General features: G+C 44.1%; 1 pseudogene across 1 annotated transcript in view; it reads left to right on the forward strand.

Annotated features, from left to right (window-relative positions):
• The window catches only part of LOC144687802 (large ribosomal subunit protein eL31 pseudogene), a 647,000-nt pseudogene that overhangs the window by 295,233 nt on the left and 332,251 nt on the right, over nt 1–19,516 (forward strand). The gene's annotated exons all lie outside the window — the stretch shown is intronic.

Raw genomic sequence — 19,516 nt, forward strand, 5'->3', positions numbered from 1 at the left:
CAGCTATTGGAGCATTACAATTAACCTTACTGTCCTGGGCCAGGTCAAGTGGAAAAATCAGATGCCCTTTTTGGTTCCTGATTGCTATCCAGTGAGTTTTGCTGTAAAGTGCTGAACTTAATTGTTAATGTTCTCTTTTCCTTTTAATGAGAATTTCTAATGATCTTTTTCTCCCAATTCTCTGATTTTTTTTTTTGCTGAATCAGGGATGGAGAGATGGTGGCATAGTGGCAATGTTACTGCATCAGTAAATCCAGAGGCCCAGGCTGATGCTTTGGGTTCATGGGTTCACATCTCACCATAGCAGCTGGTGGAATTTAATTTCAATTAATAAAAAAAAACAATTGAAATTGAAAGCTAGTCTCAGTTGTGGTGATCATGAAAATATCATCAATTGTAAAAACCTATATGGTTCACTGCTGCCCTTTAGAGAAGGATATCTGACATTTCTACCTAGTCTGGCCTATATGTGAATCCAGGTCTACAGCAATGTGGTTGACACTTAACTGCCCTCTGAAGTGGCCTAGTAAGCCATTCAGCTCAAGGGCAGTTAGGGATGGGGAACAATTCTGGACTTTCCAGCGGCTCCCACATCATTTTTAAAAAGTTACTAATGAATGCTAGGTATTCTGGTCAATGTAAATCATCCTGAATATTACTGGCCAGGGAGCAGAGCTCCCTTCTATTTCAAAGCCACATATCTAGTTACAGGATAGGTGCTGAGAGGTTCCTCCCCTCGTGGAGAAACCTAGAACTAGGGGCCACAGTTTCAAAATACAGGACCTCCCATTTAAGATGGAGATGAGGAGGAACTTCTCTCAAAAGGTCTTAACTCTTTGGAAGAGCAGTGGAGGTTGGGTCATTGAATATATTCAAGGCTGAATTTTGACCTGTGGGGGTGTCGAGGGTTATGGGAGGCAGGCAGAAAGTGGAGTTGAGTCCACGATCAAATCAGCTATGATTATTAAATGGCAGAGCAGGCTCAGGGGGCCAAATAGCTTACTCCTGCTCCTATTTCTTATGCCTTTATTATCCAATTGTATTGAGTGATATCACAAATATTTTGGCTCATCAAGTTGCAAATTTCTACCGGTTTAGTGGAAAAGCTGACAAGGTCTACACAAGTGGTTAAATATCCACCTGCCCACCACTGGCATGCCATGGTTACTGTGTGCATAATATGCAGGAACTTACCAAAGAACTTTGATAGCACCTCTCTGCTTTGCAGTCTTTGCTAGTGACTAAAGGAGCAGCAACCTTAGATCAATAACCTGGAATTTCCTATTCAACACCATCATCACAAAGAAATTCAGAGATTCAATGAGGCCTGTCACCACAACCCCAAAACAACTCGAGAAGGATGGTATATATGGCTACTGAGCGTTGTCCCATCATGAGAAATTAAAAAAAAACACGAACATTGAAGGGTCTGCCAGAATTAGTATAGCGAGGGAGCAGGAGTACGTGAAAGACCAGTGTGGGAGGACCAAGGGCACATAGATTAGGAAGAGCAGTAGTCAAGAATGGAACTTGAGGGATCTAATTAAAAAAACAGAAACTAGGAATAGTATTAGAGTAAAAGATGAGACATACAACATTATGAAAAATAGTAATAAGCCTGAGGAGTGGGAGAGTTTCAGAAATCAACAAAGGGCGACTAAAGAGTTATTACAAAGGGAAGAAATAGAATATGCGAGTGAGTTAGCCAGGAATATAAATATAGATTGTAAGAGCTTTTACAAGCATATTAAAAGGAGGAGAGTAACTAAAGTAATTGTTGGTCCCTGAGAGACAAAAACAGGAAAAATGATGGGAATGAGGAATGCCAGAGATGTTGAAGAAATATTTTGGGCTGGGATTCTCATGGAGGAGGTGGGAAGGTTGAGTCGGGAAACATCCTGACCCAGCAGACATGTCTCCATTAAAAGGCCCCCCATGCACTGTATTTTTCTCTGGGGAATCGGGGGACAGGAGGGAGTTAGGCATGGCCAAGATGGCACAGAGGCGGGCAGATGGCCAGGTCAGCAGGTTAGAATGCCAGCCCCTGTTTAGTGGGGCAACAGCCCAGTTTTAAAGATGAATGTCAGGCCCTCAAACTCACACCCTTCACCTTCGCACACCCCACATGCCCCTCATAATTCCCATGCTTCCATGCCCCTCATACTCCCATAACCCTTCCATTTCCCCTGCATACCCCATACAGATCTCCATGCTCCCCATAGTCACTCATCCAGTATTCACTATGGGCAGACCTCAAGGGCCATGTGAAAATGAAAAAAAAAGAACTTCTAACCATCTAATAGCGCTCTCACTCAAATACACTTCATATTGAAAATAACTCTCATTCATAAAATCCATTTAAATAATTTTAAATCAGCTCAAATGGTCAATCTGTTGTAAAAACAAAGAAACATCTATTTCACTAAATGCATCAAAGACAGATAACCCTTTGATAATCTCTTAAAACTGTAAATCAAAATGTGAACACAACCTCCCAATGAGATAAGTAGTTTAGGCCTTTTGAAACTCAGCCAGGCATTCATAATGGGCTCAGCTATAGAACAAACCCTGTGAAATATAAACAAATGAAGTCCAATTGAAACTAACAAAAAAATAGATGGCCTTTTTTTCCAAGCTACTGTCAGGTGCCCTGTCAATTGAAGCATACCAGGGGCAGGCATGTTTCTCTCTCTTAATGGCTGAAGTATTTTTTTCGCTTTTAAGGAAAGAGCTCTGGGCATTTAAATCACTTCAGGCCATTACAGTCGATGCAATCCCAAGCAATGTTTTCTTCAGATTTGAATCCAAAAGAGGTTTTTAAAGGTGCTATATAAATGAAACCATTTCTTTTTCGCAGTCTGGCAGAAACGATAAACACATTGGTTGTCCTTATTATGTTTTGCTTAGTTTGTCTCCGATTAACATCAAAATTCCCCATTTATTATGGTGCTTCAGTAGGACAGCCAGTAGCATTTGTTGCTAAAAGTTGGAATTCAAAACAACTTCCTTCAAGAAGATGTTCTTCATCGGGAATGAGCCGACCATTCTGTGGTCTATGGAAAACTATGAATGTTCCATTCCATTCTCCATGACCTGTAGAGTTTGGAGTCTCATCCTATTTGTTACTTTTTCTCTGTGCAGCTAGCCTTCAGCATAATATTTTCAGATAAAAGTGATATAATGTGCATTGCTTCTGGCCCTCTTTACCTAAAAGCCTGCTGTAATCCTACTCCCTGAAAATTGCTCCTCCCCTCAAAATACTTTTGCCCCCACTCATACATGGTGGAGATGAGCAGGATTGGATTAGTTAGGCATCAGTCATGGTTCGAGTTGTAGCATTCTGACCTCCCAAGTCAGGAGGTTGTGAGTTCAAGTACTATCCAGAGACTTGGACACATAATCCAAGCTGACACCTCAGTGCAGTGCTGAGGGAGTACTGCAATGTTGGAGGTGCTATCTTTCAGATGAGATGTTAAGCCAAAGTTCTGTCCTCTCAGGTTGGCAGAATAGATCCCAGAGCTGTATGTGAAGAAAATTAGAGGAGTTTTCTGAGTGGCCAACATTCATCCCTCAACCAACACCTAAAACAGATGGTCTAGTCATTTACTTCATTGCTGTTTGTGGGAGTTTGCGGGTTGTCTGCCATGTTTTCCTATATTGTGGTAATGGCTACACTTCAAAAGGACTTAATTGTCTGTAAAGCACTTTGGGACCTCTTAGGTATAAAATGTGCTATATAAAAGCAATTTTTTTGCAATAAGTAAATTTATGGGTTATTATATTATGAAGCACCCTCCCTGTACTGGGGTTTATAGCATGTTTGGTGGATTTTTGCACCTTTGCTCTTTATATGGGCTCAGATGCTCATATTTGCTCTGAATAATTGTCAAGTGAATCAATATTTGGGAAATAGAACTTAATCTGGAGTTAAAAACAATTTCTCTTTTTTCATTAGTGAGACATGCTGGGGAGGACTATTTAGTCAATATTGCAAGATACAATTTTTCCTTTAAATGACTGTGCAATAATATTTCTTAGAATCAAATCTGTTAGATAAATGGTTTAAATAATTCAGATCCTTTCCTGGATCACATGAAGTTCCTTTTGAGATCTTTAATTTCATTATACCATAGAGTGCTGGTTCCACTCTTCAGTCTGAAAGCAGACTCTTCATCAAAGCCAAGTGTCAATTTACTGGTTAGTATCAAGACGTTCAGCATATCAACTGCCAACTGTTGTATCATGTTCTGAGCTGTTGAACTAAACACAGTGTCCAGGATTCATTTGCTTTTGGAATGTGGGGGATACTGGTGAGGGTATATTCATTCCCCATGACAGCATTAAGAATCAGCCAGGTAGTGTAGGATTCAAGTCATAAGAGAACCCAGTCTGGGTAATAGTGTCAGGTTTCCTTCTCTGAAGGGACATCGGTAAAACAGTTTGGGGTCTTTTTTGCATTGGTTAGACTGCTTTTATGGTCATCTTTCCCACTAATTACCACATTCATTGGAATCAATCCCAGCGTATGCCGTGATGGGATTTGACCTCATTGCCTCTGGATTTTGGCATGAGGCTATGCCCCTTTGGTTTTTTGAAAATATGATTTTCACTTGTTCAATTGACTGGAAGTTTTTGCAATTTGAATGGGGACAGAGCAAACTGCTTAAAAATGCAAGGCCATTTTCCAAGGTGGAGGTGAGAAACAAACAAATTAACCTCAGAGGAGTGTGAAGAGAGAAACATTTCCTTTCATTCCAGACACCCATCAAAACTTGTAACTGTCTAAGGAAGAGACATTAAAAATGCAAAGTACTGACTATTGAAACAATGGCTGCCACAGACAGAAACACCCAAAACCTCTTGGAAAAAACAATGGGTGAATTATTTTGAAGCAAGGCTGCCCAACCACCAGACAGCGAGATTGCAAGTGACACAGACAGTGTCAAGAAAGTATTCAGCAGGGGAAACAGGCTGAAGGCTTCTCTCTCTCCCGATCTCTTTTGGAATAAGCGTTACCTGGTTCGAGAAGCCAACTCTACCAGGAACCTATCAGTGAACTGAGATCCTGTAATATTGCAACATCTTCTAATGACAAATTGACAAATGCAAGAATGCCAAATTTCAAAAGATCACAACAATTTATACTACAGGAGAAAAGGGTGCTGTCTCTCTTTTCAGCAATATTCAAAATACACTCATGTTCGTCAGTCTCTCGCAATAATTCCTTTACACTGGTTACATGGGGACCACTCAAGCTTTATTACCACAAACAGTGACCAAACAACATGTGCCAGATCCTCCAGAAAATGATGAATGACTTACATATTCCTTCAGTTTCTCATCTCTTACAAAGCATCGCTGTCAAAGGTTATTTTAACTCATTGTGTGCTGATCCCATAAACAGCCCAAGATATTGAGATACATGGATAGTGTGAACCTGCTTCCCATAACTTTCCTGGAGTAAAATTTTCCAGTGTGCTTCCAAAAGGTAAGCAGGACAGTAGCATAGTGGTAATAATCCAGAGACCTACTTTGATGATCCAGAACTGTAAGTTCAGTTCCCACCAAGGCAGCTACTAGATTGTTGTAAAAGCCCATCTGGTTCACTATGCCCTTTAGGGAAAGAAATCTGGGGTCCTTACCTAGCCTAGTCTACATGTGACTCCAGATCCACAGCAATGTGGTTGACTCTGAACAAGGGCAATAAATGCTGGCCTAGCCAATGAATAATTAAAAAAAAGCAGCAGATTGGAAGGAAGTGAGTAATGCTTTGGAGATGGGAATAAGCAGTCTTTCTGATGGGGAAGGTATGGAAATAGGATTCCACAGTTGCGAACCGTCTGAGAAAGAGACTGGGAGAGGAATGGAGTTGGGGTGAAGGTCTGGAGTTTGTGGCGGGGCTGAAGTCTGTGGCCTTGGTCTTCCCAATATTAAACTGGAGGAAATTGCAGATCATTCAAGACATGTTGGGTTATCAGCTCCATAGAGGCGGTTTCCTTTGCAATTCAGATAAATTTAAATATTGGAACAAGTAAACAACTGACCTACAAGTGCCAGCCTTATTGTGCTGGGCTTTGCTATATAGATAACACCTCGGTGTGCCAGTCAGATATAATACTACAAGTGAACTGGCTATATATTGAATAAGTGTACTTGTGCCAGAATGTTATATTGGGATTTGCAAAGTGTGAAGCTATTTTATTAAATATTGAGATCAGGCTATATTTCACAACAGGGATGCTGAAACATTGGCACTTTCAGTTGTGGAAGCCAATAATACTGAACATTTATTATTGTATTTATTGGCTGGGAAAATAGCATGTGTGTAATGTGGAGGGCAAAGTGACCAAATTCAACCATAGCACGTTTACCTCTGAGTTAGAAGGCTGAGGGTTTAAGTCTCATTCCAGAAATTTGAATATAAAAACCTCGGCTGACACTCGGTACAGCCCTGAGAGGGGGCTGCATTGTCAGAAGTGCCATGTTTTAGATGAGGTGATAAAATGAAGCCTCTTCCCTCTCGGGGGATGTGAAAGATCCCATTGCATTATAATAGAATGAAAGCAGGGAGGTTATCGATGATGTCCTTGTCAATATTTATCAGTCAATCAACATCCCTACAACAGAATATCTGGTCATTATCACATTGCTGTTTACCATGTGAAAACCTGCTGTGTTCCCTACATTACAGCAGGGACCACAATTCAAAAGTACATCTTGTGCTGTAAACCACTTTGGGATATCCTGAAGCAATGAAAGGCGCTATGTAGGGTGCCCTGCATACAGGAAACATTAAAAACAACAATTTATATCTATATTGCACCTTTAACCTAGTAAAAGGTCCCAAGATGCTTCACAGGAGCATCATAAAACAAAATATGACATCGAACCATATAAGAAGACATTCGGGCAGATGACCAAAAGCTTAGTCAAAGAAATAGATTTCAAGGAGCATCTCAAAGGAAGAAAGCGAGGTAGAGAGGCGGAGAAGTGTAAGAAGGGAATTCTAGAAACTTGGGCTTGGTCACTGAAGGTGTGGCCACCAACGATAAGTGTCTAACATTGGAGATGTGCAAGAGCCAGGATAAGAGGAGCGCAGATATCTCGGAAGGTCGCCTGGTTGCTGGAGATTACAAAACGAGTAGCAGAAAATCTGGTGCTACTTTCCATCAAAGTAATGAATGGATTCCATTTGGTGAAAGACCATATGGAAAGCTGAGGATGGCCCGGGAAAGCTTGGGGAAGGGAGGAAACTGAGACAGATCTCTTGCAAGATGACAGAAAGAGAGAGAGAGAGAGAGAGAGCAATGTTAGGGTCTTCTGCTGTTATTGATCAGCATGGTTGTTAGCAACTTGGTTTTGCAGAGGCACAATGATAGATTCCATCAAAGAGTCTGTTGCTAAGATCCTTGGTGGCCCTAAGAGGCATGGTATCATACTGCTGGCAGCAATCTAATGGAAGTGGCTCCATCACTAGATAAATTAGAAGACATCATGCTGTGTTGGAACTTAAATATGCAAATTGCTTTGGCATATAATTGTATTTTCTGTAGATAAGAATATGACGTGGATTAGTAACCATCTGTTTTCCTGTTTCGTCACAGGTGACCTTTTCGCAATATGTTTTATTCATTTTTCATGTCATTGTTTGTCAGGCTGCACTGTTTTATAAAATTAAAACTGAGGATGAGAATTTTAAATTTGAGTTTTAGGGGAGCATGCAATGAGTTTTTTTTATTCATTCATGGGACGTGGGCATTTATTGTCCATCCCTAGCTGCCCTTGTTCAGAGGGCATTTAAGAGTCAACCACATTGCTGTGGGTCTGGAGTCATATGTGGGTTAGACCAGGTAAGAATGGCAGATTTCCTTCAAAACAAAAGATATGAAAAGGTGAAGGTCACATTTATCAAGTTAAAAGAAAGTGTGCTCACTTGAACCGCTCTGTGAAATGTTATAAATGAATTTCCTATCATCCTTCAGAATTTCACCCTCTAACCTGAAGCCACTGATTTGTCCTGGGAAACAAATTCCTCCAGGTATCAACCACTCACCAGAGCCTCACTACTTCAAATGTGAGTCTAGGCAGTGAGTGTTGCAGTTATCTGCTCAATGACAGTAGCAGAGCCAAGCCTGGTAATGTCAGTGCACAGCCAGCTTCCATCAGGGATCATTGGATAGTGATTAGGGATAGAATCAATCATGGTCTCATTGAATGGTGGAACAAGCTTGAGGGGCTGAATGGCCTGCTGTTGCAATGGCTGATTTGTGTCCCCTTTCTAATCCTGAGCAGCCTGCCACTGTCTCAATTAAGATCATTTAACAACACAGATCAGGGACATAGAAACCGGGCAATGACCATCTCCAAGGAGAAAGAATCTAAATATCCTAAACCTTGACATTCAATGGCATTACCATTGCTGAATCCCCCATTATCAACATCTGGTGTGGTGGGGGGGGGGGTGTGTGAGGCAGGAGGGCCTTGGGGGAGTTGGTGGTCACCATTGATCAGAAACTGAACTGGACAGTCATATAAATACTGTGGCTACAAGAGTAGCTCAGAGGTTGGGAATCCTGCAGCAAGTAACTCACCTCCTGATTCCCCAAAGCCTGTCCACCATCTACAAGGCACATGTCAGGAGTATGATGGAATGCTGTCCACTTGCCTGGATGAGTGCAGCTCCCACAACACTCAAGAAGCTCAAAGCCATTTGGGAGAGGACAGCCTGCTTAACTGGCACCCTATCCACCGCTTCAGACATTCATCATTGGTAAACAGTGCAGCAGTGTGTACCATCTACAAGATGTAGCAACTCACCAAGGTTCCTTCAACAGCACCTTCCAAACCCATGACCACTACCACCTAGAAGGATAAGGGCAGGAGAAGCATGGTAACACCACCACCTGACACACACCGTCCTGACTTGGAATTATATCATCATCGTTCCACTGTTGCTGGGTCAAAATCCTGGGACTCCTTTCCTAACAGCACTGTGGATGAACCTACACCAGATGAAGAAGGCAGCTCACCACCAGCTTCTCAAGGGCAATTAGTGATGAACATTAAATGCTAGCCTTTCCAGCATTGCTCGCATCCCATGAATAAGTTTTTAAAAAAAAACGCAGGTTGGGAAGAGAAGGCACAACAGGAGATTCTCTGGCTGTGACTAGATAGCTCCCTGCCCAGCTGGACAATAGAGGAGAGACAGTGGAAAGGAATGATTTAACCAGTCAAGTCAAAGGCTGCAGCCAGACTGAGAAGGATGAGGATGGATCGTCATAAATGATGCCATTTATGACGCTGATAGGACTTTTGCAGGGAGTGAAAGCAGGCTGGGGAGGTTCAAATGTGAAACTCCGGGAAAGATGGCCACATATTTGGGCGGTGGCAATCCATTTGGGAAGGAAAGCGAATTTGGAGATGGGGTGGGGTGGTAGTTTTCAAGGACATGGGGGTCAACAGTGATTTATTTTAAGGCTGGGTGATAGCAGGTTTGAAACGGTTGAGGACAGGACTCGAAGAGAGGAAACTGCGTAAAATGTCAGGAAGCACGGGAGCCAAAAATGAAAGTAGGGGGCTCAGCAGTTTAGGCAGAATAAGATCGAGAAAGCAGGAGGCTGGGCCACTACCAAGATCAGCAAGAACAATTTCCATTTATGTGGCAAGTGCGTGATTGGGCAAAAAGAAGCTGACACTAAGCTGAAGAAGGAAACATTAAGGCAGGCGACCAAAAACTTGATCAAAGGTTTTTAGGAGCATCTTAAAGGAGGAGAGCAAGGTAGAGAGGTTTAGGAAGGGAATTCCAGAGTTTGCAACCTTGATAGCTGAAGGCACGGCCACCACTGATGGAGCAGACGGTCAGGGATGTGCTAAAGGCCAGAATTGGAGGAGCGCAGAGATCTGGGAGGGTAGAAGGAGAGTTACAAAAATAGAGAGTGTTGTGGCCATGGAGGGATTTGAACACAAGGGTGTGAACGTTAAGTTTAAGGTGTTGCCATACCCGGAGCCAATTTAGGTGAAAGAGCACAGGGGTGATGGGTGAACAGGACTTGGTGCGAGATAAGGTATGGGTAGCAGAGATTTGGATGAGCTCAGATATATCAAGTGTATAGAGTGTGGAAGATGCAAGGCCGGTCAGAAGAGCATTGGAATCGCTGATCCCGTCCAGTCACACGCTGTGCTGACTAAGACCTGTATTGCCATTTCTTCATTGTTACTGAGTCAAAATTTTGCAATTTCCTTCCGGTGGGAGCATTGTCACCACATGGAGAAGGCTCACCACCACCACCTTCTCAGGGCAATCTAGATTTGTGAAATGCTGTTGTCTTGTCACCATTGCTTACATCCTGAGAACAAATGAAAGAAGTGACGTCCTTTACATTTGCTGGAATTCATTGGTCCTCTTTAAGCTGCTTATACTACCCAGGTTGCATCACTATGATAAAAACAAAAAGCTAAAAGCTACTGCGGATGCTGGAAATCCAAAACAAAAACAGAATTACCTGGAAAAACTCAGCAGGTCTGGCAGCATCAATTTCACTTTTCTCCTAACTATACTCAGTTCTGCCGAAGGGTCATGAAGACTCGAAACGTTAACTGATTTCTTCTCCACCGATGCTGCCAGACCTGCTGAGTTTTTCCAGGTAATTCTGTTTTTGTTTTGCATTACTATGAGTTGACTCAAAACCTGCAGTGGAACCTCTATCTGGTTATTCAATCTACACTTAGTCAAGAGATGTTAGACCATCTGGAAGCAGGTAGCCTGACATCACTTAATCTTCACACCAGCTGTGGTAACACCAGCTGTAAAGTGACCTAAAATCAAAATAAAAACACAATGTGTTATGGGAAAAACTATATTAAACTATTTGGTCTGATTTTCATTCCACTTCATTGTTTTAGACAGAATTGCTGATGGTGAAATAAGATTCGCAACTGAAACTCCATTTTGTATTGATGAAACATCATTGACCTGAAGAACTCTGTTTTCTCTGTTCACATTTGCTGTCAGGCCTGTAGTGTTTTGGGGGAGAAATTTGTTCGTGTACACAGGATTACATTGATTCTCCAGGCGGAGCCTGTATGATGGTCTTCATGGATATCTGTGAATCGAGGTAAGTCTGCCTAGGTAAACAAATTTCCCCTCCCTTTCTGTTTTTATTCAACTTGTACTCTTTTTGTTAGTGCTCCATGGAGGCATGTTATACCTGGACATCCCAGGAGATGGCGGCAGAGTACAGCCTGCTCTTGATTTAGTTTCTATGGTGACTCCAGCTGAGGTAATGCACAGGTTTAGAGGACATTTTCAAGGTGACAGAGAGAAAGAGAGTGACAGGGGCACCACACGGCACAGGGGCCTCCTTCTGTGCAGCACACACCTGAAGGAGTATTCCACAAACAGGTTGACAGGTTCCCACTCTCCGTCAATTAATTTACTCACCTTGGGATGTTCCTCTCTGTATACCCTCTCTGCTTTGTGAAGCAGGTGTAATGACTGATGATGCCATTTGAGGGAGAGATTTCTTCTGCGAGCTGCATGTACAATTGTAAACCTGTTTATAAAGAACATATATAGGGTTTTATGACAGATAAGGCACTAAAGAATCCTTCCCCATTGTTTCCACAGATTCAGAATCTATGATAGGAATAATGTCAAATAGTCATAGCAGTGAAAATTCCCAGCCTTTGAGGTTTGTGACACTGAGCCATGGAGATGTTAGGGCAGATGTTTTAAGCACTGTCTTAAAGGGGGAAAGTGAGGTAGAGGGGCAGAGAGGTGTAGGGAGGTAACTCCTGAGCTTAGGGCCTGGGCAGTTGAAGACACAGTGGAGCCATTAAAATCGAGGATGCACAAGAGGTCAGAATTAAAGGAGCGCATTGACCTCGGAGGGCTGTCAGTCTGGGGGGAGTTACAGAGATAGGGGTGGTGGTGGGGTCGGTGGGAGCGGGGTGAGTCCATTAAAGGATTCGGAAACAAGGATGAGAATTTAAAAATCGAGATGTTGCTTAACCGGGAGCCAGTGGAGGTCAGTGAACACAGGGTAGTGTGAATGGGACTTGATGTGAGTTAGGTCACGGGCAGCAGAGTATTGGATGACCTCAAGTTTACAGAGGGTAGAATGTGGAAGGTCAGCCAGGAGTGCATGGGAATAGTCAAGCCTAGAGATAACAAAGATATGGGCGGGGATTTCAGCAGCAGATGAGCTGAGGCAGGGGTGGAGTTGGGTGATATGGACATTTGCCTTGTAACCAAGTGATATTCACTCCTGATGTGATGCAACCTTAGATTCAGTCATTTTGATTCTTAATCTGTTTTTTTTGTTTAGATTTTAAAATAGTCAGTAAGTTAGGTCAAAGTGTCAGCCTCAGCAATTAACAAGAAGGTTTTTCGTAATCTAAAACTAAATGCAGGTTCACTCTGTGCCGCATGCAGTTATGTGTTTGATGAAGAATCATAGTTTGTTGCAGGTTCAATAGGTATATTGGTTTGTAGCGTCAAATCTTGAAAGACATCGATCACATTGAAAATCAAATTTAAATACAATCGGCCGAATTTTCCGAGGGGAGGGGCAATCACTGTTGGGTTGCCGCTCCGCTCCCATTCTTTCTGCACTAAGCTGGAACTCCTCATTTCTGGCCCGGACTTCCGATCCGGGCCTCTTCAGGAATGCGGAGTGTACCTGTTCTCTTTCGTAGCGCAGGAGAGGCGGTGGAGGACAAGCCCTTTGTACGGCACTAGCTGCCATATTTTGTTAAGTCTTCATTCACTAACAGGCTGAAGAGGCTTTGGGACATTTAAATAGCATTTCCGGTGTAAGAGTGTGAGTGAGTGTGAGCGAATTAAGTGGGTATGGTGAGTAGGATGGCAGGGTGGGTAGGATGCCAGCAGGGTAGGGTAGTAGGGTGGCAGGCTGGGTAGGGTGGTCAGGTCAAGTCAGGTTGGGTTGGAGGGGGGAGTTGGAGGGTCAGGAGAAGTCGGAGGGTTGTGGGGGAGTCGGAGGGTCAGATGGGAGTCAGAGGGTTGGCAGGGGGAGTAGGAGAGTCAGGAGAGAGTCGGAGGTGGGGGAGTCGGGGATAGTCGGAGGGTCAGACAGGAATCAGAGAGTTGGCGGGGGGAGTCAGAGGGTCAACAGGCAGTTGGAGGTTCGGGCGGGGATGGGGGGTGTTGGGTGGGAGTCAGAGGGTCAGGGGGAGAGTCGGGGGATTGGGGGCAGTAGGAGGGCCGGGGGAGTTGGAGGGTGGGAGGGGAGTAGGATGGTCGGGTGGCAGTTGGAGGGTCTGAGGGAAGTCGGAGGGTTAGGTGGGAGTCAGAGGGTTGTGGGAGAGTCAGAAGGCAGGGGAAGAGTCAGAGGGTCAGGAGGACCCCTTCTGATGGGTCCCGTAGCACAACCTCTGGGATAGGTCTGGTCTCCGACCCTCCAGGGGCTGGAAGATCTGGGCCTTGATTTTGTCAAAAGCTGACTGCTGCTCATTTGAAACGAGCACACCCTTCAGCTGCAGAGGTTGCTGTGATCCCCAGAGAGTTACGCCGTGGATGGATGAAAGGGGTGGATTTCCTTCCACAGATTACTTGCAAGCCAAACGATCAGAGATGAATAGGTTGCACCAGCCTTTACTGTAAAGGATTAGTGTCACAGCACTAGAGGATTTTGGACAGATTCAGGTTGTTTAGCAGTCTGTTGGGAAGCCATGCTACGGCAGAGATGCAGAATCGATGTGCTGCTGCAGCTTCCTTGCGGGTGTTTTTGCAGTGTGACTTTGCTAATTTTATCATTGGGGTTTTAATACAAGCTGAGATAAAGGTTGAAGTTTTGGGATCAGGAGTAGGATTGTTACAAATGGCCATATTGACTCTTGACTAAGGAGGGGGAGAATTAAGCCCAGTGTTCCCACGTTTATCCCTGTCCAGTCCTGCAGCAAGTATGTGTGCACTCTTTGATGTCCTTGGGGTATAAAAAAAACGCTATACAGTAAGTTCCTTCCTTCAGCTGAAGTGAGCTTTCACTTGCATTAGAGGCTAGGTGTTTTTTTCTCACAAAGTTGATTTTTGTGCCACTATTGTCAAGCCAATCTAGATTTTCCACTTTGTTGCCTAGAAACACTAGGGATAAGGTGGCTCGGGAAGATGGTCGAGGCAATCATTTGGGATCAATATACAACTACTTAGACAGAGAGGTCTAAATCTGTCACTTCAAATCAACACACGCATTGCAAAAGCTGTAGCCGTTACAGCTGAGGAAGAGAGTGCGGAACAATAGCAACCTGACCGAGAATACCAAAATCTGAGTATACCAAAATAAAAACAAAATACGGTGGATGCTGGAAATCTGAAATAAGAACAGAAAGTGCTGGAAAAATTCAGCAGGTCTGGCAGCATCTGTGGAGAGAAAAACAGAGTTTTGAGCCCAATTGGGCTCTTCTTTGGAACTGAAGAGGGGCATAGAGGTACCTCCCTTCAGATCCAAAGAAGAGTCATATTGAACTCGAAACATAAGGCAGAATTTTGCCCTTGATGGGCGGGCGGGCCCCACCGGCTCGGCGATGGGTGGGCAGCTGATTGCCGCCGCCGAAACGGGCCCCGCCGCCATTTTAAGTTGGCCCGACGGGAAGCGCGATGCGCTTCCTGTGTGGAGGGGGAGGGATTCCCCAACTGCCAGAGTGCTCTCTTTTGCACATGCGCTCGAAAGAGCGCACATCTCCCTGAGGCAAAATGCTGACTCAGGGAGATCACTGAAAGGCTGGCAAATATAAAAAATAGAACAATAAAAAATTCATCAACATGTCCCCCTCATGTGAAAATGTCACATGAGATGGGACATGTTAATGAAATAAATAAAAACTTTATAAAACGTTTTTAAAACCGCTATCAAACCTCATCCCACCACTGGATGGGGTTTGTAAAAAAATCACCTACCCGCCTGCCCGTTGGGCCCGGGCGCTGAGCCGATGTTCACACGGGCCCCTCAAAATCGTTGACGATTGGCAAGTTAATGGTCTTAACGAGGCCTTTAATTAATGGCGGGCGTGCATCCCGCTGCCTAGCGCACCCGCCGACCGAAATATCGCGATGCCGCGCGCTGACGTCGGGACACTCGTGCAATGTCAGAGCGCGACATTTTAAGCGCTGGCGTGCGGGCTCCGCCACCCACACGCCAGCCAGAAGATTCTGCCCATTAATTCTGCTTCTCTCTCCACAGATGTTGCCAGACCTGCTGAGCTTTTCCAGCATTTTCTGTTTCTTTTTGTAAATCTACCAAGCCTGCATCCTCAGCACACTCCTCGACAGCGGTGAGACCCGGACAACAGATGCTGGGCAGGAGAAAAGGAGAACAGTTTCCACCTTCACTGTCTCTGACATACCCTCAACATTTCTTGGTCGGACAAAAATTACCAACTCAGAGGTCCTGGAGCGTGTTAATTCCATCAGCACTCATTGCTAAATCAGTGACATCTCTGCTGGCTTGGCCATGTTCATTGGATGAATGATGGCCATATGGCCAAAGACCTTGTGAATGGTGAACTGGCCAGTGGCCACTGGGTCACGATTTGCTGGACACCTGTCAACAAGGTATGAAGAAGTTGGACATCTGGGACACTGTGTCCGACAGACGTGACATCTGGAGGCTGACAGTTTGGAGGCGCGTTGGAAGAGATGAGGACAAATGGAAAGGTCAGCTGGCCGATAAAAAGGAGCCGAGAAAACAGAGGCCAGGGAATTGTGCACCTTCTCAGCTCACTGTCTTCCTCTGCAGCAAAAGCGGCAGAGACTGCCATTGCCAGAGTGGGGCTCCTGAGCCACAGCAGGCGATGTTTAACACAGAGTTGACCACCATGGCGCAAACCCTCGCCTTACGAGGTGGAAGGCTGCTGAAGAGACAGGAAGTACATATTGGAGGACATAACCCAACATAGCTTCAAAAAGAGGGGGTTTTGTCTGACTGTCCACTGTTGGCAAAATGGTAACGTAGTGGCAATGTCACTGGACTAGTAATCCAGAGGCCCAGGCTAATGCCTTGGGGACATGGATTCATATCCCACCATGGCACATGCTGCAATTTAAATTCAATCAATTAAAAAAATAAATGTGGAATTGAAAGCAATGTCAGTAATGGTGATCATGAATCTATCATTGATTGTTGTAAAAACCCATCTGGCTCACTAACGCCCTTGGGGGAAGGAAATCTGTTGTATTTGCCTGGTCTGGCATACATGTGATTCCAGACCCACAGCAATGTGATTGACTCTTAGTTGCCCTCACAGGACAATTACGGAATGGACAACAAATATTGGCCTTGCTAGTGATGCCCACATCACATGAAAGAATAAAACAAAAACTAATTTGCTTGAAATATTTGAAGATGTTACCAAGGTGGTGGATGAGGAAAACCCAGTAGACATTGTTTACTTAAACATCCCAAAGGTTAATGTCAAGGTAACACATTAAGATGCTTCTCTACAAGATTGAAGCCTCTGGTATCAGCAGTAACATATTAAACTTGTTGAAAGGTTGTAGGTTGAAAGTAGTTGCTTTTGGATTTGAATCTGCTTGGAGACAGTCACCAGTGGTATCCTGCAGGACTGGATGAGCAGAAATTTCGTCCAGCTAAATATTGGAAAGACCAAAGCCATTGTCCTCAGTCCCTGCCACAAACTCCATTCCCTAGCCACTGACTCCATCCCTCTCCCTGGCCATTGTCTGAGGCTGAACCAGACTTTTCACTGATTTGCTGTTGGATTTGACCCACACCCACTCTTTTTAACCTCTGACTATATATCCATGCCACCATTAAGACGACCTATTTCTGTCACTATAACATAGCCCAACAGCGTCACAGCCTGAGTTCATCTGGTGCTGAAATCCACACCCATGCTCTTTTTAACCTCTAGACTTAACTATTCCAGTGATCTCCCAGCTGGTCTTGCACATTCTACCCTCCATAAATTTGGGGTTTTACAAAACGCTGCTGCCTGTAACTTAACTTGCGTCAGATATCACTTTCCCATCATGCCTGTGCTCACTGACCTACATTGGCTACTCCAATGTAGGAGCTAAGCAATTCCTCAATTTTTGAATTCTCATCCTTGTTTTCAAATCCCTCCATGGCCTCATTCCTCCTGATCCCTGTAATCTCCTCCAGTTCCACAACACCCTGAGATCTCTGTGCTCCTCCAATTCTGGAGACTCTTGTGCGTCCCCAATTTTAATTGGTCCACCATCAGCAGCCAAACCTTCAGCAGCTGAGGCCCCAAAACCTGGAATTCCCTCCTAACACCTCTCTGCCTCTCTACCTCTCTTCTCTTCTTTAAGACGATGGCATAGTGGTAATGCCATTAGACTCGTAATCCTAAGGGCCAGTCTAATTCTTTGGGGACATAGGGCAGTTGGTGAAATTTAAACTCAATTAATAAAATCTGGAATTTAAAGCTAGTTTCAGTAATGATGATCATGAAGTGATTGTTGTAAAAACCCATCTGGTTCACTAATGCCCTTCAGGGAAGGAAATCTGCCGTCCTTACCTGGTCTGGCCTATGTGTGACTCCAGACCCACAGTAATGTGACTGACTCTTAACTGCCCTCTGTTATGGCCTAGCAAGCCATTCAGTTCAAAGGCAATTAGGGGTGGGCAACAAATACTGGCCTTGCCAGTGACACCTACATCCCATGAGAGAATAAAGAAAAAAAAAAGCACACTTTAAAGTCTACCTCTTTGGCCAAACCTTTGATTGTCTGGTCCAATATCTCCTAATGTCAAATTTTCTTTGATAATGCTCCTGTGAAACACCTTGGGATGATTTACCACATTAAAGGTGCTTTATCAATGTAAATTGTTTTTTCTCCTTTACTACTTTTCTATTGATCTAAATATAAGTTTTGGGGGAATAATTTGCCGATGATATTAGGATTGTTGCGAATGTCAGGACTGTAGACAATGCCTGACTGTTACAGGTGGACCTAGATGCATCAGGGAATAGGGCTCATGACTGGCAAACAATTGCTTAACTTAGAAAAATGCAATGCTCTGCATGTGGGCAGGAAGAATGCTGAACATATGTACATCTTTCAAGGAAAAGTGTTAAGGCTGGTGCAGAAATAAAGGCATTCTAGTATATCTCTAAAGGTTCATGAACAATGCTGCAGAAGATTAGCTGGAGTGAATGGGTTGTTATGGTGGGCACTATTTAGTCCTTGTACATGACTTTGGATAGCTTCAGTATAAATAATGTGTCCAGTTTTGGTCTCTTCAGATGATGGATGATATTGAGATTAGATATTTGGAAAAGGTGCAGAGGAGGGCGACAAGATTAATTCTCACCTTAATTATCAATAAGATGAAGGAACTGGGACATTAGACTATGGAGAAGCATTGCCTCAGGGGTGGTTTGATCGATATTTATAGGATGATGAAGGGAATAAATTGTGTTTGAACAGGCAGTTTGTTTCAACTAAATAGGTTAGGGAGGGCCAGGGGCCACAATCTCAAATCATATAAGATCAGGTCGAGGTTAGATGTCAGGCCTGGCATAGTGGATCTCTGGAACAGACAGCCGACTTGTATACTGGACGCTCATTCACCTTGAGAGAGAACTAGACCTGTTCCTGGCTGAGGCAGTATAGGTACTGGAAGATATGACCCAGGGCCAGAGTGGTCTCCTGAGTTAGCTATAATCATCAAAGTGGGACAGAGAGAAATCTTTCGGGTTTATTTTCCACAAATTGTTTTGCATTTTTACCTGTGTTTATCTTACTTAGCAATATTCTGCTCACTGATGCTCAGTTTGGGTTCCACCAGGATCATTCAGTTCCTGACCTCATTACAGCCTTGGTTCAAACATGGACAAGAGAGCTGAACTCCCAAGGTGAGTTGAGAGTGATGGCCCTTGACATCAAGGCAGCATTTGACAGAGTGTGGCATCAAGGAGCCCCAGCAAAACTGCAGTCAGTTCAGGAATCAAGGGGAAAACCGTCCATTGGTTAGGGTCATACCTATCACAAAGGAAGATGGTTACGGTTGTTGGAGGTCAATCAACTCAGTTCCAGGACATCACTGCAGGAGTTCCTCAGGATAGTGTCCTAGGCCCAACCATCTTCAGCTGCTTCATCAATAACCTTCCTTCCATCATAAGGTCAGAAATGAGGAGGTTTACTGATGATCACACAATGTTCAGCACCATTTGCGACTTCTCAGATACTGAAGCAGTCCAATATTCAGGCTGGGCTGACAAGTGGCTAGTAACTTTCGCACCACACAAGTGCCAGGCAATGACCATCTCCAACAAGAGAGAATCTAACCATCGCCCCTTGACATTCAATGGCATTACCATCACTGAATCCCCCACTATCAACATCTGGGAGGGTTACTATTGACCAGAAACTGAACTGGACTAGCCATATAAATACACTGTGGCTACAAGAGCAGGTCAGAGGCTAGGAATCTTGCGGTGAGTAACTCACCTCCTGACTCACCAAAGCCTGTCCACCATCTACAAGGCACAGGTGGATGAGTACAGCTCCCAC

The sequence above is a fragment of the Cetorhinus maximus genome, chromosome 1 (genome assembly GCF_964194155.1).
Source record: "Cetorhinus maximus chromosome 1, sCetMax3.hap1.1, whole genome shotgun sequence".
Taxonomy (NCBI): domain Eukaryota; kingdom Metazoa; phylum Chordata; class Chondrichthyes; order Lamniformes; family Cetorhinidae; genus Cetorhinus; species Cetorhinus maximus.